Raw genomic sequence first — 24333 nt, forward strand, 5'->3', positions numbered from 1 at the left:
GAGGGCGAAAAAAAAATGGCTGTCACATCAGAGTGACTGCTCAGTGACACCCAGCACCAAATGCTTTGACTTTGTACAGACTTAATTCGGGAGGAACGAGCGGATCAGAAGTCTGCTAACCACAGACAGAATTTGCCTTTTGTTTTTGCGTTTGAATGAAACGTTCATAGCTAAATGGTCCTGAAATGTCATCTGGCATCTCTCTGGATGGCTCTCGGGAGAGTTGGTGGTTTTCCCCCAGTTCTCAGAGCCCAGTGCTTCCCATCCCAGAACTGTTCTGTGTTAGACGAAATTTTGCCAAGTACAAAATCAGCACTGTTTGGAATACATTAACCTTAAGAACTGAATAAATCAGTCAATAGCATTTATCTGTTGCCCACTGTGTTCAGTCCTAAGGGGGGGGGGGCGGTGGTTGGAAAGTCACAATTAAAAGAGAACACGTGAGTGGTGGATGTGGAACAAGTGAAAATGTCAACGATCAAATTTTAGAGTCTAAAGAGAATTTGGAAAATCGCTTTCCAAGTTATTTTCTAGGGAACATAGCTCTGTGAGATATGACTAAGTGTTCTGGGGTCAAATAAGTTTAAAGAGTGCTATGGTAATAGATTTCTTCATGCGTGACCCCATGGTGCCTTTAACATGCTAATGTGCACGGCAAGTCTCCAAGTGTGGACCCTTAACTGTCAGCCTTGGCTGACTGTTTGGACCAGATTTGGGAAAACATTGCCTAGAAATTATTAGTTGGCTTTCGTCACTTTATAAATGAAGAAAATGAGGAAAAGATATTTATCCAAGATCTCACAGCTAATTATTGGCAGGACCAGGAGCAGGACTTTGCTTTTTCATTTTGAATCTAGTGTTTTCCAACCGAGGCTGCTGTCCAATCCTAGTCTCATTAAACACATATTTGACGGATTGCTCCTCATCCCGCTAAATCGGTTTGTTGCATTATATAATCACAGGTTAGAAGGGAAGAAGGCCAGGGGTTGAGGGGATAATGGCCTTGAACCTCCCTCTGCTTCCTGGGACTAGTTTCCAAGCTCGCTTACGCTCTCTCAGCCTGCGTTTCCGCCTCTACCAAACGGGAATAACAACACCTGTCTGGCTGAACTGCTGAAGTGTCTAATGGAGACGCTGGTGGTGGGCAGATTATCTAGAATTTTAGGAGCTCTGGCTAGGAGGTCAACCTCATTCCAAAGGCAATGGAATTCACGGGAGGAATTAAGAAGATCAAGGTGAGGAGTTTGGCCAGATTGGAAGCTCATTGAGGAAAAGGATGTTCTCTCTTTCCTCACAGTCCCTGCTCCAACACATTGTACTGAATAGATACTTAATTAGCAGTAAATGGAAACACCAGCTTTCTCACGCTGCACACACAAAACTACAAACATGGTGCTGGAGGAGAGACCATCAATGTTTTTTGTATACTATGAAAAATGTATTTTGACTAGTTAGACTCCCCTCTTTCCAGTTCTCTTTGGTATTAGAAAAGGAAGCAGAATCATGTTGAAAAATAATTTGGGTGCTTAACTAGCCGGGCCCAGGAGGGTAATTTATAGTACTTAATAGTGTAGTTAAAACTAATTCCATTTTCCTAAGATGGATTGCTTCTCCGGTGCCCTAGAGGGTTATCCATTCCATAGACTTTTTACTCAGAAGCATCATCTTCCCCAGGGCTGGTTATAGAGCTGCTTTGTTACCTCATTAGAAGGATCGGGAAAATAAATTTATTTGTCAGGAATTTTGCAGGGTCATTAACTTTACCCTGCCCTTCAAAATAAATATGCCAGCTTTAATTTTTCATGCGAATGGTTCACCTACATCCCAAAGTCCCTGTGGCCCTTTTGGGCCCTTTTGGGGAGATGAATGTCATAAATCAAAACTAGCTTGGCCCTGTATAATCCCAAAGAGCTGGGAAGTGCAGATAAAGAGGAAAGGCACCGAAGAGGGACCTTCATTTACTTTTGTTTGCCTTCAACACAGTTTCCACAGGCAGTCATAACCAATGACAGCTAGAAACGACAATGACCCTACAACTGCTCTGAAGTTTCCAAAATACTCTTACAAATAAAAACAAATGATGCAATACGGACAGTAAGCCTTTGGGGAAACTAACCATAAAGGACACTGAAGTGCACGCAGACACACACAGCTCTGCCCCGCCAAGAACACATTCCTTTTGAAAACTAAATGAGGATTCTCACACTTCAACAAGCCAACTGTTAGCAGCAGACTTCAGTGCTGCGAGAGGCTTTGTTGTTTAATCACAGTCTCATTGTCCCTTCAAGACATCCCGACCTATTCGCAACATCTGTGAGATGTGCCGCGTTGAGCATAACAAAGGGAAAATAAACACGCTCCTGCAAACAACATTATTAAAAACAAGTATACTGCACAGTGGTTCGCCTCGTTCTAATTAAAGGGAAAAATGGGAACAAGGAAGTAATATATTTTTTCTTTTTTTTAAGTTTCAATGGTTTGACCTAACTGATGTATTTGTGTAATATTGTTAATACTCTAATTAAAGTTATGCTAAATAGCCAAACACTAAAGTGTCAAGGAAAATGCCACAGAACAATTTGATATGGAGAAGAGAAGCTTAATTAAAAGTGACTTAATTTCTATCCTCGGGGAGCATAAATGCTAGAAGCAATGGCATCGGGAAGGAGTATGCTTTCAAATTTAAAAAACTCATGTTTGTTAAAGAGGATTTAGGTTATGATAATATGACAGAATAGTAGATTAAAAAAAAACTTGACTGTTTTCTTGGGGTGGTAAATGTTTGCATAAAATTGAATTTACGCTGGATTATGCTAGCCATTAATACTTTTCATAAAGCAACTAAATTCGCACTGGCCTTGTGGATCTCATACCTTTGAGCCCCCTTAGCCACTACAGCAGACAGACTCTAAGGTGACTCACAGGACTCCTGTCTCTGAGTGTTCATGCCACAGTGTAATCTCTTCCCATTGAGTGTGCACAGAAACTATGACTTCTAACCAATAAAATATGGTAAAGATTACAGAATGTAAGTGATTGCAGTTCCTATGATTGTAATGTCTGTCTTGCAAGGAGTTCTCTGTCTTGCTGGCCTTGAAGAAGCAAGTTGCCCTACGTCGTGAACTGCTGGTGGAGAGGGTCATGTGGCAAGGAACTGAGGGAAATTTCCAGCTGATGGCCAGCAGAACACTGAGACCCTCAATCTGACAGCCTGCAAGAAATTGGATCCCGTCAACAACCATGTGAGCTTGGAGGTGGGTCATTCCCCACTTGAACCCCTGATGAGACTGCAGCCCTGGTCATTACTGTGATTGTCATTATCTGCATTGCAGCCTTGCAGGTGACCCGCTTAAGCCTCAGATCTTTTCTAATGCCCTGGCACGGAGCATCCATGGGAACCCACTCTGCACTCAAAAAGCACAACCCCAAACTGTAGGGGACTTAATGCCTGTAGAGCCACCATTGAACAATGGGCAATGGAGAATAAGGGTACATCCTTCTCCTCTTTCTCCTTAGGAAGTGCATTTATAAAGCTCCTCAAGAGGTCTACTGGAATGGAACACTGGATGTCCGTAGCAGGTGCTAACTTGACAAAGCTTCCTTGCATTGGCCTTTCCTATTCTCTTGTTTCAATCTCACCCCTTATCCACAGAAACCATGAAAGAGTAAATACGTATTGTTTTAAGCTGCGAAATTTGTGGTAGTACTGCTAAAGGGCAAGAGATAACTAACACTCTTAACTAATTCTTAAATGACCCATACGTAGCTCTGGGGGAAAAAGAATGAACCAGTATATGTATGGCAGCCAATCATAAGCTATCTTTATGGGAAACCAGACTGGTCCACACCACATCATTCATCAGTGCTATACGAATATAAGCATTCTTCCTCTTCACCCCTCAAAGCTGTATTCTGTCCTTTGGTTAGTAAGCATAATCAGTCAAACTGATTGCAATCTCTCCAACCAAAAGTATATTCTTGTATCATACAACATAGTTTCGAAAACGTAAGCTTTAGTCAAAAACCAGAAGAAAACATTTCTGATCTGACACTCATTAATTTTGTATTTTAAAATAGTAGAAGCCATCTGTGAGAGTGTGCCCTTACTGCTGTCTCTGTGTTTCTCTGTATTAAGCTGTATGTTAGAATAAAACATCCAAATGGTTTATCTCGTGCCGTCTAATACGCACTTGGGCTGATGTGGGGACTCAGCTCCCACAAGGAGGGCAAAGAACCAAGAACTGGCTGGACTTTCTATTCACAGAGCATCTTCGGCATGAGATTCCTCTGCACCTAATCCCACTGACCCCTGAGGACCACTGATGTCTCTCGTTGGGGCCAGGGGCAAGGGGGGATCCTACCCAGGGAAACGGGGGCAGCAGGAGATCGAGGAGGCTGGTGAGGTGGCTTACTTCTGGTTGCCTCTTCAAGTCTCCCTGGTGGGAAGGGGGTGGCAACAGAGCCTGCCCAGGCTTCTTCCCTTTGTCTTGTTGACTAGGCAGGAACAGATGCTTAAATGGCAGAAACATACGAACGTGGGTGTTGAAGTGAGGGAATAAGGCATGAGAAAAAGAGCAATTGCAAGTGGCAGATCTGGGACCCAGAAGCTGGTTGTTAGAGTCAGCACTAGACGAAGTTCTAAGAAGTCCCACTCATCGGTTTCCTAATGATGTGGCCATTCCAGTATAGAGGCCAACGACTACTTGCCAGGAATCAGGCTGGGTGTTGGAGATCAACGGTATGTAAGAAAGACGTGGTCCCTGTTTGAAAAGTATTGGTGACAAATAGAACAGTACATGCAAAGACCCAGAGGAATCTGCTGTGCTGTGGGACCAGGCCAGGGCCACTGAGAGGGGCGGGAGGAAGAGAGATCAGACAGAACTTGGAAGCCAAGGCAAGGATGCTTGAGGAAGTACAGTTTGTAAGCAGCTCCCCCGACTTTTTCTTTCATATTTCACATTGCCATCCTACTGCTGGAACCCTTGTATTTCGCTTTTATCAAGTGATCCTGTGCCCTTGGCTCTGGTGCTCTGAAGAAGCCCAGCCTGCCTTGGCACTCTCCGGACCTCTCCTATCTCATTAAAGCATATTGGGGGGCCACAGAGCATAGTAATAAAAACGCCGACCCTGGTGTCAGATAGTCCTGGCTTAACACTTCATTTCCACCACTTCAAGTCCAGTGCCCATGGGTAAATCGTCCATCCTTTCTAAGAGCACCTCATAAGGTTGTTGAGAGCATTTTGAGCTTGGAGGCTGGAAGACAGCGTGTGCTGAATAAGTGATAGTCACTATTATTTTCTGCCACTGGAACGCTATACTTACTTATCAGCTAATGATGATAAATTAGGTTGCAATAATGTGTTAAAGGAAGACTTTATAAATACTCTTGGGAGGAGCATTTAAAAGTGCCTAAGCCTGGAGTGGTGGTTCTCTAATGCCGGAGATGTGGAATGGTAGAGCCATTGGTAGGCCAGCGGGAGAAAGAGTTCTGATCTTTCGAAATGGACTGTGGACCAGGTAACATGCTAAGCATCTTGCAGTTCTTCTCGAATTGAATTCCCACAACAAGTGTGTAAGGCGGCGTTCCCAGTACTTCCTTTCGCCAGGTGAGACAAACTGAGGTTTGGCGGCTTATGTCCCTGGGCAAGGCATGTGACTGTCACTGTCAGCAGGGATATTTATCTATACTCTTCCCAAATGAGGTGGCCAGGGTGAGAGATCCCCTTGAATTATGCTCATGGTACCTGCACACATGTGCACTATGGGCCAGCCAAACAGGGCCCATGGATCCCGATGGAAGTTTCCTTTTTGTTTTTGGAGAGTAACTACCAGCCCCAGGCTCTCCTTGAAATGTAATGCAGTGGACAGTTTTTCTGGGTCTACCGCGTGGCCAGCTTTCCAGCATCCCAGCCTCTGCTTCTTCACCACCCTGGCCCAACTGCCCCCAAGCCATCGTTTGGACCCCAGAAATGTTTGCCTGGTCAGTGCTAAGAATCGAAGTAGTCTTGAATTTAACACACAGAATTTGAAAAATGTTACCCATGGCTCCCAAACAAAACCAAAACTAAACTTTAAAAAAGAAAAAAAAAAAAACCCAAAAAACAACTAGTTTCCCGAGGCTCATTCCACCCGGGAAGGCATATAGGAAAGCGGACGAACAAAGCCATTTCATCTTGATTTCAGGCACAGACAGCAAAATCAACAAAGAGGAACAGAGGACTGCGATGTCCCCAGTGTAATGGCCTTTGGCATGGTGCTGGTAGAGAAAGGAGAGGCATATTTTACAACCCAGATGAATTGCTGGTCCCAAAATAATGATTCCACGTGGATGGACAAATCTGAAAGTCAGTGAAGATTTCAGGGGCAAAACAAACAAACAACAAACAAAAAGATTTTCCTATGTTCTTCCAAGACTGCCAGTGAATTCAGGGGAAGAAGGAAGACAAACAACAGAGACTCCTGGAGGAGACAGAGACAGCCAGGGGAGAGGGGAAAGGAGAGGCGGAGAAATAAGATGAATTACAAAGATGCTCATTCAGCCCACAGGCATTTAGAAGCAATATAGGGCCGATGGTTCAGTGCTTGGGCTCCACTGCTGGCTAGCTGGGGGACTGGGTCTTAGACTCTACTCCTCAGTCTGTAAAATGGGGATAACATGGGGATATTAATAGTATTTACCTTTTCAGGGAGTTGGATACGCCCTTAGTGTCCTGTCTGACCCACAGAGCCCCTAGCTGTTACCGTTATTATTTGTAATATTATTTACTTGTTCACTATTTGCGAGGTACTTGAGAGGCGGGCACCGAGGTGACAGAGACAAGAACCCAGCTGTGACCTTACAATCGAGTGGAGGAGTTAAGAGGAGTGCACTCATTCTGTCTTTGCATTTTTAAGTATCGTAAGTTACAAAGAATTATGGGATTCAAGAAAGTTGCTTAAATTAACAGGGTCAAAGAAATGCTCAAAGGCATTGCTGTTTTACGTCCAGATAGCAATACTGGACACAGACTGATGAACTGCCTTCCAGGGCCAGGAGGTCAGAGAGAGGACAGAAGGTGGCAGAAAGGAGAAGCTGACACACACAACTCTCTACCTTTTGGTCACCTTCCTATATTATCCGGAGGCAGACACACGCCCTTGCTTTGCTTCTGGCGCTAATTCAGGCTGGAGATAATTAAGTGCGTGGATTGAGGATGACAAAAGTTGTCTGTTTCACGTCTCAAGTATCAGGTTTCTAAGCCACAACAAGTGGTCCGGGCAAAAGATCTTCACCATACACTGCATTCCTCTGCATTAGTGCTCAAGCGCAATTTGGAAATGCTATTCCAATTATGGAAGATCTTGGCTGGCCTGGAGGTGATCCTTTCCGAGGCCCAACTTCTCAGGTTTTTATGACAGGAGCAGCAACCTGAACCTTCAGGAGGAATCAGTGGTTGCTGTGAAGGTTGTTAAAGCTCAAATACGCAACTGGGGCTCTTGCTGAGAAGCTGGTTACCTCAGCAGTCCGTATAAACTACAGGAGGCTTTTCAACCTCATCCTCTCCCTCCCAGTGCACGGGGAGCCCAGCCCACTCCTCTGCCAGTGTTCCAGGACATGTGTACCCCTGCTGTCCACACACGGGGAGCCCCGGCTTTCCCATCGCCTCCAGCACTGTTGCTGTGATCATGGCATTTTCAAACAGAAGGCAGCACAGCCTGTCCGGGCAGGAGGAAGACTGAAACCAAAGCTCAGTACCGCCGACCATCGGAAAACATCCCTGGGTGGTGCCAGGTACAGATGAGGAACGTTCTGCCTTTTTCTGTACACTCCTAGTGCTACGTGTTAGTAAACAGTTAAGCAAAGGACAAAATTCAGAGCTCTGTTTTCCCATTACTTGCATAGGCTGCATCACTGTTAAAATCTCTGAAGGTAAAATTGTGACCCTTTCCTAATTTACCTGGGCTACTTCAAGTCTACCTGGGGGAAATCCTTTCCACAGACAAACTGCCACTGCCTTTTAAGGGTTTCTCAGGATTTATTGGCTAAGAATCTGAGACTGGCAACCACCCTGAACTGGGTTTGACTCCTGATTTACCAGCTACCTACTAGCTGGGTGACCTCAGGCAAGTGACTTCCTCTCTGCAAGCCTGTCTCCGTATCTGCAAGGCAGGCAGGAGCACCCGCTGCCTGATTGAGAATTCTTTTGAGGATTTAGAGAGATCATGACATCGTGTTCCTCTCAGTGACTGGCACAGAGTATTCAGTAATTTTTTGTTTACTATTGTAATTGTTTTACTATTACAAAAGAGACTCGAACAAAATGCACCAGCTGATGTAGAAAGCAATTGGAAAATGTATTTAAGGTGATGCACATTTATTTCTGCAATTTAGAATGTGACAATCAGACAAACAAACGTTTCTTTCTTGATTGAGTGCTCAGTAGGGTTTGCATAAAGTACTATTAGAAATGCCTTGTTATAAGGGGAAAAAAACCCCACCAGGTTCAGAATATCATTTGAATTTGGAGGAATTCCTTTCTCACCAAGTTGCAATTTGAAAAGATAAGTCGCTATGACAAGTGGAACAGACAGCAGAAAGGCACGGTTTTTGGCTACCTGAGCCATCTCAAATAATTCATCCAGTCCTCTCCACCTCTGCTTCAATCTCTCTCTATCCAGAAAAGCAAAAGGTGTATTTTAGGCAAGGACATTATTTCTTCCTCAAAGCTTTGTTTTGGAGTCAGATAGAACTAGCTTCAAATTCTAGCCCTGCAGCATGCGAACTGGGTGACTAATGATTTGGAGCACCGGTCTATGCTTCTGAGGGCTGGGGGTGAATGGAGTACCTTCCTGGTAGGGTTGCTGGGATGATTAAGAGAGAATATGTAGGAAATGGCGCAGGCTCAGCAAATGGCAGCAGGGAAGATGATGAAAATCATTCTCAAACGTTTTGTTCTCAGAATTCCCTCTTAAATTGAGGACCCCAAAGAGCTCTAGTTTGTGAACTTAATTAATTTTTAATTAAAATTAAATTAAAATAAAGCTTATTTTGTTAATATGAAAAACTAAATAAGAAACTTTAAAAATATTTGTGTATTAATGACTTCACCTATTTTATTAATATGAAAAATTAAATGAGAACATTCAAAAATATTTGTGTATTAATTTAAAAATCACAGCAAACACTACAGGCCAACCTAAAAAAAATTTAATGAAAAATAACTTTTTTAAAAACAAGAATAATAGAGAAGACTGTCATTACTGCACATTTTTTTCAAGTCTCTTTAATGTCTCAGTAGAAAAGTGGAATTCTTACATCTGCTTCTCCTAAAACCTGATGCAATATCATATAACTTCTGGAAAACATCACCTTATACTCACGAGAAAATGAAAGTGGAAAAAAGCAATAATCCCTGGTGTTGTAAAAATAGTTTTGACTTCATGGACTCCCTGAGAGGGTCTCAGGGACCCCCACACTTGGGAAACAATAGACTTAGAGCAACTGCCTTTCGAACTCTCAGAGGTTAAAGATGACCATATTGTCTTTAACTCCTCCCATCAAATACATATACACACAGTGTGTACACACACACACACACAATGGAGTATTACTTAGCCATGAAAAAGAAACCTTGCCATTTGTGACCACATGGACGAATCTAGAGGGTACTATGGTAAACGAAATATGACAGAGAAAGGCAAATACCTACTATATATGATCTCACTTATACGCAGAATCTAAAAAACAAAACAAACAAAATAAAATGAAAACAGACTCCTAGATACAGAGAACACACAGATGGTGGCCAGAGGGGAGGGTGAGTGAAACAGCTGAAGAGGATTAAGAGGTACAAACCTCTAGTTGTCAAATAAATCAGCCATGGGGGTGTAATATATAGTGTAAGATCAATAATATCATGATGACTTTGGATGGGGACAGATCGTTACTAGAATTATCATGGTGGTCATTTCATAATGTAGGCAAATGCCCAGTCTCTATGTGGTACACCTGAAACTAACATAATGTGATATGTCAGCTATATTTCAATAAACATTTTTTTAAAAGGTGAAGTCTATTTCCCCATGGTTGGGCTGGCCTCATGTCCTGATCACTAAATGTGGTACAAGTGGCAAGTGCTAACTTCTGAGCACACTCTCAAGAGGGTCTTCAGCTTCCACTCTGGGCCCTGAGCCCCCAGTCTGTGATGAAAAATCGTTTGGAGGCTGAGGTCCCAGACATCTTTCTCATCCAGCCTCAGCCAAGCAGCCAACCTGAGAGCTCCCACGAAAACAGCAGAACCCCCACCCCGTCTGCCCACAGAACAATGAGAAATGGTCATTTTGGGGCCATTAAATAGATGGATAACATCTAGGGTGACCCCTTTGTTCCAGCTTGCCTGGGACTTGCCCACGTTTAGCCGCAAGTCCCACGTCCCAGGGAACCCCTCAGCCCCAGGTGGTTACCCCATTTATAGCACAGCCACAAACACCTCACACAGGAGTAAGAGTGTGCAACTCAGCATGTGAGAGGATTAAGAGAAACACTGATGCTAAAGGCAAAATAGAGCCCATACGATGGTTTCTCTCTTATCTTCAATTTATAAAATAACTTTACAATAATGTATTTCATAATTATTTGATCTTTAATGCAATAAAGATTTCCATAGCTAACTGAAATCTGATCTTTTATCTTTGTCTACAACTGAACTTCTCATACAGGGTCCTAATTGCTTTAAATATACCAGAGAGCGTTCCCTGCTGGAGAATGCGACATTTTAAGCTCAGCACAAAGGTAGCAGGCCCCTGGGAAATTATGAACCAAAAAGAGAAAGAAAACATTGGACTTAACTAAATTCAAACCGGCTGTGAGTTCTCAAAACAGTATCACTGTTGAATATGGAAAACACTTAATATTATGTCATTCTGGGTGGGTCTAGAACAGGACCTTTTTTTGGACAATATTTTTCCCCAGGGGCATGTCTAGTAAAAACTAATCCAAGGAGATGATTTGCAGGTAAGGTCAAGGCCATGTACCCACAAAAAGGCAGAATCCCAGGGGGCTACTGGGTGTGAGAGTTGAAATCTTTAAAACTCTATTTTAGAGCTGTTCCTTAAGAAGAAAAATGGGAGGTTGGGGTGGGCGTAGAACTCTTGCAAAAATCTGAAATTCATTAAATGATGGTGTAATCTTTTCCTCATGTCATAATTATTTGACCTAAAAATGTATTTCAAATGACCAAGAAGTAACATGTCTCTCTGCCTCACTGAAATTGCCTGTTATTCACACAATTCAAATGACTTCCCCACCCTAGTGGCCAAAAGAACGTCACGCTGCCAAGCAAATAACCATCCTGTAACACCGCAAAAGAATTCTGACTCTGCAGAAAACACATGTGAAATCATTCAGCAGGCCGAACAACAGAAAATGTCAGCCTTGGAGAATTTAATCAAGAAGGTATTTCCTCCTGCAGACTTCTGACAGCCAGCATGCTGAAAACGGCCCCGACACATCTGTATTGCATGTGTCTTCCTCGCACATGGGGACATTATCAAGAGAGTCAGGAAAAGCATTTCTGTTGCTCTGCGAACAAGCAACTGCCCGATCCTTGAACAAGATCAAACTAGGATTCAATTAGCAAAGTACCAACTGACACTGCTCCCTGGGGAGAACAAGCAAATTGTACACAAAGAATATAGATCTTAACTTCTTAAAGAACAGTGGGTCGGCAGGACTTCACTTCGTTTAACAGCCTCTACAAGCAACAGACTGCCCTCTGTCGCATGGACTTGTATATTTGAGGAGACACGTGAACTGACGGATACATGGCTATCTGCATCTATCCCCATTTTCTGCACCTATAACCCTGTCCACATCCATCCATCCATCCATCCATCCATCCATCCGGCATTCACTTCACCAAATACTGAAGAGTACAGTCCCTTCACTTTAAAACAACGCTAGATTATTTACCCCCAAATTAACAACTTCTTTATCCTGTTGGCCATCAGAGAGCCACTGCAATCAGGGAAAGCACTCAACATCACAGAGCAGTGGGTTTAAATACTCATGATTTTCCAGATCAAAAATTAACATCAGGAGGCAAGTTTTAGACGTATTGGGGCAGATTTTTCCAGCCATTTTCTAGGCATTTGTTGGTATTTCTGGAATTTTAATATTCATTCATTCTCTAAAATTAAGTACCTCAGAGTTTGCTAGTATAAAAATGTATACAATGCTACAACAACAACAAACACAAATCAAAAATCTGTTTTTCAAAGGATGAAGCCTCAACAAACACTAAATGAAATAGAAGTATGGTGACACTTACGCATTCAAGAGAATAATGAAAGGAGAGTGGGACGTATGTCAAAGATGTATCCTTAACTGTGAAAGTTTGTATACGTAGCCACAAATGCCTCCAATGTGATAGAATATCAAAAAGCTTCATTCCTTTCCCGTAGCCACCACCCTCTCTCATCTGAATGGGGATCTAGGCTTCTCATCTGTGTCCCTTTTACTCACAATCTGTTCTTCACATAGAAGTAAGAGTCAGCTTAAATCAAAAGGATCATTAGTTCTATCAGTTCCTCTGCTTAGTGCTCAACAGCTTTGGATTTTTATTCTAAGAGCAATGCAAACTTCTTCCTTTTGACAAGGCATTAGGCAACCTGGCCCTTGTCTACCCTCTTGGCTTGTTTGCTTATTACTCTGCCCCTTGGTCAGTGTGTGCCAGGTGCACGGGTCTGCTTCTTGAGAACACCTGCGAGCATCCTGCTTTTGGGTTTTTAATGTCCCTCTTCCCATTGCCTGGGATGCCCTTTTCCTGGCACTCAATATGGCTGTCTCCTCTCATCTTTCAAATCTCACTGTGCCAGAGAGGTTTCCCTGACCACCTTCATTTATGTAGCCTCTTCCCTGCTCCCCTTATTCCCTGTCACCTCCTTCTGGCGCACACCTCCATGGCTCTTATCGAAGTCTGAAATTATTGTTTATTAGTTTACTTGTTCATTATCTGTCTTGAATGCTAAATGGTAAGTATCTTGGAAACATGACCTTGTCTTGTCATTTACTTCTGGATCCCCTGTGCCTAGAATGCTGCCTGGTTTGGTTTCAGGAAAATTGCTCTGTCTGATGCCTAGAGAATTGGATGGAGGAGGGCAAGACTGGAGTGGGGAGAACATTTAGAAGGCTGTAGTAATCTAGCAGAACAATGATGGTGGCTGCAACCGAAGTGAGGGCAGCGGGGATAGAGAAATGGGGATGCGTGGGAAAGACCTTTAGGAGGTAGAATTAGCCAGACTTGACAATTGGTTGGATAGGTTAGATCTTAGGGTTGGAATTCAGGTTTCCCTCTTTACAGTGAATTTCCCAAACAGGTTCCTTCCTCCATAACTTTATATGACTAGTAACTTAAGTTTTTCATAAAATCAACCTGCTACTGACCACAGCTGATTGGTACAGGGAGTGATGTATGGCACGTGGTACCCATACGTAGGTCGTAAGTCGGACGGCAAGGTGTTTCGGTTTTCCCAGGGAAATCTGTCCTGGGCTGTTGTTGCAGCATATTATTACTACTGCCCGCTTTCCGCTCACAGGTGCCCAGGTTTGAATGGTAACTTATATGGTCAAACTAGACACTTAAGGAAGGTAGTTGCCCCTGCAATTATCTGATATTAACTCTGCCCAAAAGGGGTGCTCAGTGTTGAATGGTGCCCATACCAGTAGGACCCAGCTTTTAGGATCACAAATACTGTTTGAACAAAAAGAGACTGGGCAACGCTCCATGTGAGGTGGTGCCTCCGTCTGGGAGGGCAGCTGCCTATTTCAGAGCTGGATGTCACTGTGAGTGACAGTAAGGCTGAGACTCCTCCCTCCTTAATTCCAAGCACTCCTGCAGGCTACGTCCACCACTGAGCATTATTTGAGCTAAATCTCTTTCACACCATTAATGAGCTTAAGTGACAAAGTTACTAGCTTAAGGCAACAGGAGGGTCAAATGGGTGGTGCCTGTGTTCTGTAAGCATTTGCCTATCATGGGTAGGAAGTTGCACCAGCAGAAGGATAAAGGCTTCTCAACCTGTCATGGAGGGTCCTGGAAGCCAGCAAGACAAAAGACAGGACCTCATACTATGCCCAAGAGCTCAGAGCTGGAAACTGCAAAATGAGACGTAAGCTCTCCAGATGATGGTGAGCAGGAATAGAGATCCACAGCCAAAACATGTCTTAAACACATCCACAGAACCCAGGCTTAGAAAATAATGATGTTGTAAGTCATCATTTTAAGGCCTCGGGGCTCAATAATGTCTTAGAAATCAGCATCGATATCCACGTTTCTCAGCTGGTGGTCTGAACTTACCACGGGCTGTTGGTCTATAAATCGCAACAGTTACTGTACCTTCCCTCTACCCCATCTTTTTTGGTTGAGAAAAAAATACTAGTTATGGCTCTACCCGGCATTTGTTTTGTTTTGCTTTGTCTTTAACACTAAAGACCTGGTGATAACTGTGATTTGATGGATGTTCAAGAAAGCAGTCTAAGGTTTCAAATCAGTGACACACAGGTCTCAGTAACTGAGAAGACGCTGTCTACACTTCAGCTCGTGGAGTTCCAGTCAAGCACTCAGCCTCCTATAAAATATTACTGAGGCTCCCCTTTCTCCTGTCTGTTGGCTATCTGGCCACCCCCCAGAAAGAGAAACCCAAGTTGGGATGGAAGGTAAGTCTTAGATCAACTGAGAGAAAGTGTAGAAGCTTTGTCAGAGTAACTCCCTGAACAAAGGAATTCCTTGACCATAACTTGATTCACCAGGAGGCAGAAAACCTAAATGATAAGCAGCAACTTAAAAAATCACCAGCTCTACAATGCAACGATACAGTGCCAGAAACGGAGAGAAGTGTTTACATAAATAAGTTCCAAGCACTAGAGACTTACACAAATTTTTATCCTCCAAAAACCTAAATGTACTATGTATACATAGAAGAATGTGAAAGAAAAACAAAAGGACACAAGGCTACAATAAATTCAAAGGGCCCCCAGATATTTGAATCTAATAAAAATATCATTATTGGCAAAGTTTACCAAAGTGTCATCAGGAAAAGCAGTGCTGACATTTTCTGTTTTCTCTCCATTTTTTTTTTTCCCCTCTTAAATTTAAACTCACAGCAAAACAAAGCTTCTGGCTGGACTACAAGGAGCACTATTCATTTTCCCCGCGACCTGATTAGTCAGAATGTCTTTCGAACAATTAGTCTTCAATTTGCACCACTGCCAGGGAGGAAGGTCTCCAAATTAATGGCTGCGTTGATTGTTTATGCCTCCAAGAGGCACATTAAAAAATTTCAGCCATGATGAAAGAATTGCTGATCTTCAGAAAGGATTTGATTTAATGGGTTTTTGTTTTTAAATTCAAGGTTTGGAAACTTGCCAAAACTTGTTTAAAATTCCACTGACAAGTTTGTCTGCCTAGAGAATTTGAGTGGTGAGGGCTCTGTCATTTCTTACTGTAAAAAGCTTACACCTTGAATTCTGGGACCTTTGGACCCGCCCGCGGGGATCTTGATAGAACTGCAATTCTGGCTCAAAGGCAGTGCCCATTTGCTACCCTGGTTTCCCCTTAATAATGCGTGCTGTCCCTCATCATTCCCCCAAGAGTCCCTCCTGGGTGGTTTCTCCTCTCTGCCTCTGCTTTTGGAAGCCACATGGAGGAAAAAAAAAAGAAAATAAAAGAAAAGGTTTTGACAAACATTGGTGTGTTTGGTTGGCACAGAAGGGATGGGAAGTTGCACAGAGCTTTTGTTAGGTTAAGTTTTCCTTAGCTCCCTGCCAAGGCAGTTTTATTGCTGTGCTTCAAATGGAGGACGGTAACAACAGATGACATGACTATTCCTTCCATCCGCTGTTTTCTCTAAAGAACTGCAACGCGTATTTGCAACAGGGGGATGACTCCCTCGGAAGCAAGCTCACTTGTATTACCGATGTCTCCCATTTTGAAACTGGCCAATATAATGACGTAGTCTTATGGCTTATTCATGACAGCAGCATGCACAAAAATCACAGCTCACTGAGGACGAATGAACAATGTTTGGGGGTGAGAAGCAGAGACACTTCAGTTCTTACTGAGATTTAACGTCCGGTTTATGCTGTGATAAGTTCATTAGATACTAAAGTAGTTCCCATTATTGAGAGTGGTACCGATTGCTCATTTTTCTCAGTGCCGTCCTACCTCCTAAACTTTTATATGTGTGTCTTAGCCAAGCAGCCCTACTCCCTCTCAAATGCCCACACGCTTCTTGGTAAACACTTTCATCTGGTTTTGCACATAAGGGAGGTGTCAGCCTTAAATGACACCTCACTGAAATGAGGTGCAGTGATGGAAAAAGAGATGGTCAAAACCAAGAGCCTGTGAAGGCAGAGGTCAAACTGATTGAGACTTGGTACCCGGCACTTAGGAAACTACATCCACCTCTGAGATTATTCCTGGGCTCAGACCTGCTGTCGGGAGGCCAATGCAGTCAAGACTGGTTCTCAACTTTGCAGCTGTATGAAACAGCTGCCGCGCAGAGTAACGGGGCCCCAAAGTCACTGCCTACAAAACTGACAAGCGTAAGACCGACCATATGCTCCATAGCACAACTTATTCATAGCTGAGTGGTAGGATTTCTAGAACTGTTGCTTTGACCATGTAGTATTAATACTCACAGGGATCTGATAACTTACTTCCAAACACAACAGAGAATTTTAACACTTAGGTCATCTGAGTCCCATGCCAACTACACCAATATGACTGACCTGTTGTCTGCTCGGTTCTATCTACGGTCATCTCCCACTCTTGATTCACTTATTTAGCTTTGAGGTGTGCCGTTACTCAATGCGTGGAGTGGCTTTCTTCTTCTTCTTACTTGTATTGTATTGCTCAAGTCTTTTTAAAATTTTAAGAACAAGCTCTTGCATGAAGCCTTCCTGGAATCACTGGTTCCACTTTTCAGGCCAGAAATAGTAGCCCGTGTTTCACTTTCTTGGGCAATGCACTGTCAAAAATTCTGATTATATTTCCTAGTAGGACGCATCTCTTGTTACACTTAAAGCTCTTGAAAACTGTCCTTCATAGATACTTAAGGTGCCCACTAGTTTATTAAACTGGGTTGGGTGGTAAATATAGTGGGCTGTGTGAGCAGTTTGCTCTGGTAGAAAGAGTATTTTTTTACAGGCATTGTTTAGAATTACTGGTGCAAAGGCATAATGATAAGCAGACCAATTTTTAGTTTGCTTTATTGTTGCTTTAAAATTCTCTACAAAGAACCCTCTTATTCTGTCTCCTTCGGCAGACAGCTCCCACCTGATTCTTGTGTATTACCGTTGAAAGCAATTCCAAAATGACCACCTTCTATTCAAACACAAAGCAATTCTGTAAGATCCTCCTTACTGAAGCACATATTTTACCCAAGAGTCAAAGATTTCAAAGACTATAGGAAGAAGAGGCAAACACTGTGTACATAAGCAATTAGTTATCCTTATGTAGACCTAAGATTGCAAAAGACACACATCAACATTTATGTTCTAGCTTATTCCTTCTGTGTTAATACAGATGAAATGAAAATGTAAGATCTCACACTCCCCCTTAATTTGATAGTTTTGTCTCCACTGTACCCAGCTGAATTTCTCTTAGGGTCTCCCCCCATTTAAGTAAAACTAGTAACACTTAACAAAAAATGGCCAAACCAAGTGTGTATATATATTTTTTCTTGTCTTTCTCTGGCAACTTTCCTGAGACTCAAGGTTCTCCTTATACAAGGTAATGTCCAAGAGTTTACCTTCTTGTCACTGAAAACACTTTCAATAACTCTTCCAATGACTTTCTTTCCTCGTATACTAGTTAGGGACGTGTAAAGAACACGATGGTGTGTGCAGAGATAGACGCAAGGGAGGGTTTTGGGGCCAGGCCTGGAACGATGCACAGCACACTCTATACCACTCACTGGAAGAGCTCAGCCACGTGTCCCACGCAGCAGCAATGGAGGCTGAAAATGTCTGACCAGAAAGAAGAGGAAATGGATGTTGGTGACTCATCAGTGTCTATACCATACTGCCAGATGGTTAGAGCCATGGAGGCAAGGCATGCTCAGTCCCATCGCAGCCAAAAAACCTTGTGCTCAGTACCTAATACATGATAGAGGCTTAGTAAACATTTAGCCCACAGGATGGGGGGTAAGTGTTTTATGAACAATAAGGAAAGAACTGGGCTTAGAGTAAAACTCAAAGACTTTAACCAATCTATTAGAGTTAAGACTTAATCTGCTAAAATCCATGGAGAGACTCAGCAGATCCCATGAATGCTGATGAACTTTTATCTTTTGGTTGAGAATTTTAATAATCAAGGACAATTGATAGCCATTCACTTAAAAATTGTTCATTTTTGTCAACTTTCTAAGTAATCAGTTTATACACATATATATTTGATTACATAAGCTACTTGCATGTGTAAATGTACAGAAAAAAATTTGGTTTCATACGGTTTTCAGAGACCAAAGAGAGAACATGCAAACATTGACAATGAACAAACAGAGCCTAAATTCAGTATCTTTGTACAAGGGACTGTGGAATAAATGGCAGAAAATTTACTCTGTTTTGAGTTTCCCACGAAGGCCTTGACTGTTGCATATCACCCAGAAAGCCTAGCAACCAGTTTATAAACATTCACAAATCAATCTCTGTTAGGCAGTGGCCCACGTTTTGTTCCAATTCTAAGCATTCCTACTTGGTCAAACAGCAACACTGACATGGAATCTCTGGAGGTGTGGTTAATTCAGGTACAATATGAGAACAGCCATGACTAATGAGCTACATTCTTAAGATCGTAAGAGAACTGCAGATTGATAAGCAAAAAAGTAATTATCCCAAAATCATAGGCATTAGCAAACAAGACGGATTGCTCCAGCACACTGAAGAAACTCATGAAATCATTCTCCCTTTTATGCTCCAAGACAAAGAGATCTCACACACACACACACATATATGCACAAATTAAGTGGCAGGTCCCTTTTATTTAGGAATGAGCTATTTTTTTTCCCCTGATGATAACGGATGTCATTCTATGAATGTTATATAGGTAAGTCATGCTGCATCAAGTCACTGCTTAAACAGGATGTTTCTGAACCATTTAACCCGTTACTACAGAATAAATCATATGATCAACAGGCTCCAAAGACGAAGAAAGAGAAAATAAATGGTCTTCCACTTACCTGAAGAACATGCCTGGATTCTATTCAGTGACAGTTTTAGTCGATTGCAAGCTCACCTTGATTTTGGCATCTGATTGTTGGTTCCTAGTGGTTGGCTGTGGGACCCACCATACTTGGAAGTACACTCATTTCACACTTACCAACATGGGGAATATAACATAAGAACGTCAGGACTAAAGCCTGCTCAGACCCATTCCCTAGCCAGGGACTCCAGTTAACAGTAAACTTTAAATCGGAGACTCTCAAGCTTTAGGGGTCATCAGAGCCACCTCGATGGTTTACTAAAACCCAGGCTGCTGACCTCCAGGCTGAGTTTCTGATCTAGCGGATCTGGGGTAGCATCTAGAAGTTTGGGTTTCTAACGAATTTCAGGTGATACTGGTACTGTTGGCCCAGTAGCTACACTCTGAGAACAAATGCATTAAACTGATAAACATCTAACTGAAGTTTCCTCATCCGCCTGAGCATACAGACTAGACTTTGGCCTTAAAGAGCTAAAGATGTTAGCCAAACCACTGCACTTTCATATTAGTATTTGTCATACCTACATTGAAAATCTTTACTAATATTTTGTGTAAAACAAAAATTTTGATAAAATACTGATATTAACAATAATTTATAAGAATTCACAATATAAAATTTAAGGACAAGTGAAACTGACTATTTAATAGATTTAAATACAAATATTTATGAATGGGAAAAATAAGAAATAAAATAGTAAAAGAAATTAGTAAAAACAATAAATGTAGTCAGTAAAATAAATTATACAAATATGAACAGTAAACATAAGCCAGTCTATATTTTTCCTTTTTTTTTTTTTGCTGGAAAATAAAATAAAACTAGAGATACATTTATTTAAAATCTTAACCTTTTTTTCTCCCATTAAAAAAAAAGTGACCACTCCTTCCCATACTCATGCACTGAAAGTTTCTTGGAAATTCATCAGAATTATATACTGCTGCTTCTTTAGAATCTTTTTTTCAGCCTTGTTACCTTCAGGAAAATATCAGTTCCTCTTTGGCCGGTGTCCTCAGCTAGTCCTTAGGAAGTTCAGCAATTTGCTACTTATTCTCAGTTGAAGTCACAGGACTGAAATCATCAACTTCTGTTGGGTCGCCCCAATATCCTCCTGATTCGTGCCAGTTCCGGGAGACAATGGACATGCTGATCCCCAGTGGCCAACAAAGTCTAAAAGCTGTGACTCTGTGCTGGAAGGCCTGCTAGAGATAGTCTATCCTGGGACACATTCAGCCAAGGATGTTGCTTCACTGGTACACGGCTTCTGCAAGACCCGCATCGGCGAGCCCTCGGGAGAAGCGCGCTCCCGCAGCGCGCACGCCCTCCTGACTCGCGCGCGGCTGCCTGCTCGTTTCCATCACCTGTGTGGTCCCACTTGATTGCTGACATTTTCAGCACCTGAAAAACCCTCTCACTGAACGAAAGGGAAAAGCGTGGCTTGGATAAATTAAACAACTTCCCTAGACGCAAACTGGCGGCTTGTGCCACTGGCTCCAGATGACAACTCAGGGCTCAAGGTCCCTTCCTTCCGCTTTGCTGCTCCCAGTTTCTATGGCGCCAACATAGAACTTAGACAAGAACTTGACCAGCATTGTTACCGATCCTGCTAAGTTGTCCTTAAGGACACAAACATCACAGCCATGGCAGCCTGTCAGGTGTGCTGTGTCTTTCTGATCAACACGATACCTTCCTCTGAACATTCTGAATCATGTTGACTCCACTTCCCATGTTTAAGTTTGTGGAGGGGGAAAATACGCAAACCAGTCCACTGTGAAGAATTAACTTGAGCACTGGCCTTGGAGCCAGCCACAGAGATGCTATAGGTTTTCGCAAAGGCATTCTTTAAAATCAAGACAAAGCAAAAGAGAATTTGGATTTAAAATGTTTGTGCCATAGTCTTGGGTTTGAAAACATAATAAAGTCAGGGGAGACAAGGTTTCTCCTTGGCCTTTCTTAACTTTGGCTGCTTGAGCTCTTCTCCAGATTCTTTTTGTCTTTTTCAGGGAGAGCATTCACCTGCTCCAATTTGACCTTCTTGGTCTAACTTGCCAAGCAAGGGCCAGAAGCAGGGGAACCAAAAGTGATGATTCTCAAAACTAAGCATACGGAACAGTCACCTGGGGAACTTGTGGATGCTGTAGCATCTTTGACTCCGGCTGCAAAGATTTCTGGGGAGCCTGAAATCTGCATAGTTGGCCAGTCCCCACGGGTGTTTTTGATGCCCGGGGTACCTGAGCACACTTGCTGAAACCCTTCTGCTTTAGAGCAGTGCTTCTCACACTGTACTGTATCCACAGATCTCTGTTAAAATGCACAGTCCACTTAAGGAAGTCTGGGGAAGAACAGGAGATTCTGTATTTCTAGCAAGCTCTTGGGAGGTGCTGGTCCAAGAACTGCTCTTTGAGTAGCAAGGGTCTAGGGCTCAATCAGTTTTATTGGCTGGATTCAAAGTTCAGCTCTGGCCTTTACTGGCTGTGAGTCTGGAAAAGTTACTTAACCTCTCTGTTGCCTCAGTTCTGTCATCCCCGAACAGGACACACTATTAGCACCTACTCCTATGATGGTAGTGAGATTTCAATGACATAATAAATGTAAAGCTCCTGGCATATAGGGACGTCTAACACTTGTTAGCTATTATCATCACTTTTGGACATTGTGCTTTGACTTTTGTGTTTGGTATATGCATTCATCAGTAAGGGGACTTACAAAATTCCAGCCTGGTGGCTTGGTGGGTTGGGCTTGCCTGGGTCACTTGAATTCAAAGCCCCTCTCTTCTTCCCTTCCCCACAAAAAGCAAATCTTGAATCTGCCCCCAGTGGCTTTTCCCTCCTCTGAAGTCAGAGGTCCCAGGAAAAGAGCTAATTAACTGGCAATTTTGGTTGAAATAGGAGATAAAGACATTGTACCAAGTTTTTGAACTGTGCCCAGACTAACAGATTAGAAACTTCTTAAAGTGGTACCACATCTTCCTGGAAAAACAAAACATCAGAATTTTCCTCTTAAAACGTCTTCTGCAATCACAAGCTCCCACTAATTCCGTTCTCTTCTGCCACCACCAGGAATCTCTCCCCTCAGAAATCAGTAAAATTGCCTCAATTCTGGGTTGGCCAGCCAAGAGAAATCCAGGCAGCAGTTCATCAGCCACTACCAGCAAGGGAGGGGGACAGGGGAGCCAGACTTGTGAGGCTGCACATCTTGGTTCTACTTACGGGTGTGACAGTAAGACAATGTGTCCGCCTCCCTCGGCCTCGGTCTGTAGGAGAGGGGCTGTGGGAGTTAAACCGCAGCCAAGCTCTTATCTCTCCACTTTAACTGATGATTCTTGCACCTCAGTCTGCTGAAGCATCTTCTGGGAAATTTTTTTAAACTTGTAGACACCCAGACCGTACCTCACAAGATACAGATTCTGTCGGTCTGAAATGAGCACCAGATTTCTGCAGTTTTAAACTGACATACTGGGTAATTTTTTTTCTTTTAATTGGAGGCACTGGGGATTGAATCTAGGACCTCGTGCATGCTAGGTATGCGCTCTACCACTGAGCTATACCACCTGCCCCAAACCCCAAATTCTGAAGCAAGTGGTCCATTCTCTTAAAAAGAAAGCTTTTTAAGAACAAGGAAGGATACTCAGAGATGGTGCTACTTGAACAAAAACAGCTGCCTAAACCTAGGTTAGTGGGACGTGATCGAACTGTTTTGGATGACCCCACAGAAGCTGCCCTTTGCTGAGTGAGCCAGGACCACGTGCTAACGACCCTTATTTATTTTCCTTTATGCCACCCTATTATTACCACTCTTATCCTCACAGGGTAGAATAAAGTCACGGCTCAGAGAGTTTAAAAACCTTGCCCAAAGTTTTACCATGAGTTACTTAGTGCCCAAGGGAGCCCCCGACCCATGTGTGTAGGACCCTGAGTCAGAATCTTTTCTATATGTGCCCTAAAGCAGAGCTTCTCAAACTTTAGCTGACATTAGAATCCCCTGGAGGGCCTGTGGAAACAGACTGCCAGGCCCTACCCTCAGAATTTCTGATTCAGTGCCTCTGGGCTGGGACCTGAGAATCTGCATTCCCAGCGAGTGCCCTCTCGCTGCCGCTGCCGCTGCTGCTGCTGTTGGACTTCAGTAGAGTTAGCTGTCGGGTCTTTTTCTAGAAGTCTGATGCTGTGCCTCATTCCTAGCCACTCAGCCAGGACGATTGAGAAAAGCTCTTTTTCCTTCAGCTGTTGCTGAACCAATAAGTACACGGCAAATGGCCAATGAAGCTGCCGTTCAGCCAGTTCTTCTGTACCTTCAGGTGTTACTTCTGCGGGGGTTTGAAGTTGTAATATGTCATCCTCTTCCCTCGAGCAGAAAAGGGAACAACTCTCCCTTTGTGGTGGCTCTTTCCTAAGAATTCTTCTGCTCTTTTATTTCTTGCTTTAAAAATGCGGAGCCGTGTTTCTATTCCAACCCAGCAACAGTCAGTGAAGTGCCATCCTGATCATGTCTGTACGGCCAGGTGCTAAGGAAATCATCCAGCCCCTGTCTCCTTCCTGCCTTAGTTTGGTGATGCAATTCCAACTGGGATCTGGATGGGCCTCCCCTCTCGGTTGGTGGTCCTGGGGCTTCTGGGGTTTACTCTGCCCGGGGGCATCCACCGTAAGCATGAGCACAGACTGCTTTGCACGGAGGGTCAATTTCAGCGGCCGGTCCTGCTATCCTTCCCCGGGAATCCCGCATATGGCTTGCTAAGCCACCCCGACAGCAAGCTGCAGGAGTACCAGCCCGGGTCAAGCCAGCAGGATGACCCCGTGATGTTTGTAAAGGGTGAGATGAGGATTCTCTCTGGACAGCTAGGTTGGCAAGGTCAGAGTCAAAAGTCTCTCTGTTCTCTCCTCCTGCTCTGTGCACATTCTACAGATCTCCATCCCAAGGAACAACGTGACGTCTCTGAGGCCCCTTTTTCTGTCAGGATTCAAACTGCAACTTGATTTGATGGATTTCATCGCAACAGTTCAACTGGTCTTCTGGAAGACTCTTCTCCAAATCAGGAGTCCCCCAGCCTGGCCCCTGCCTGGGAGGTGGGTGGTGGAGTTGACCTGGGTGTCAAACCCACGG

General features: G+C 43.3%; 1 long non-coding RNA gene across 1 annotated transcript in view; it reads left to right on the top strand.

Moving 5' to 3' along the window:
* LOC135321077 (uncharacterized) overlaps nucleotides 1–4157 on the top strand; it is a 45232-nt gene extending 41075 nt beyond the window's left edge. The window contains exons 5-6 of the long non-coding RNA XR_010380501.1: nucleotides 3073–3254; nucleotides 3517–4157. This is a non-coding gene — a long non-coding RNA (uncharacterized LOC135321077). The remainder of the gene's footprint in view (nucleotides 1–3072; nucleotides 3255–3516) is intronic.
* Nucleotides 4158–24333: the final 20176 nt, after the last annotated feature.

This window comes from Camelus dromedarius, chromosome 3, assembly GCF_036321535.1.
Source record: "Camelus dromedarius isolate mCamDro1 chromosome 3, mCamDro1.pat, whole genome shotgun sequence".
NCBI classification, from domain to species: Eukaryota; Metazoa; Chordata; class Mammalia; order Artiodactyla; family Camelidae; genus Camelus; species Camelus dromedarius.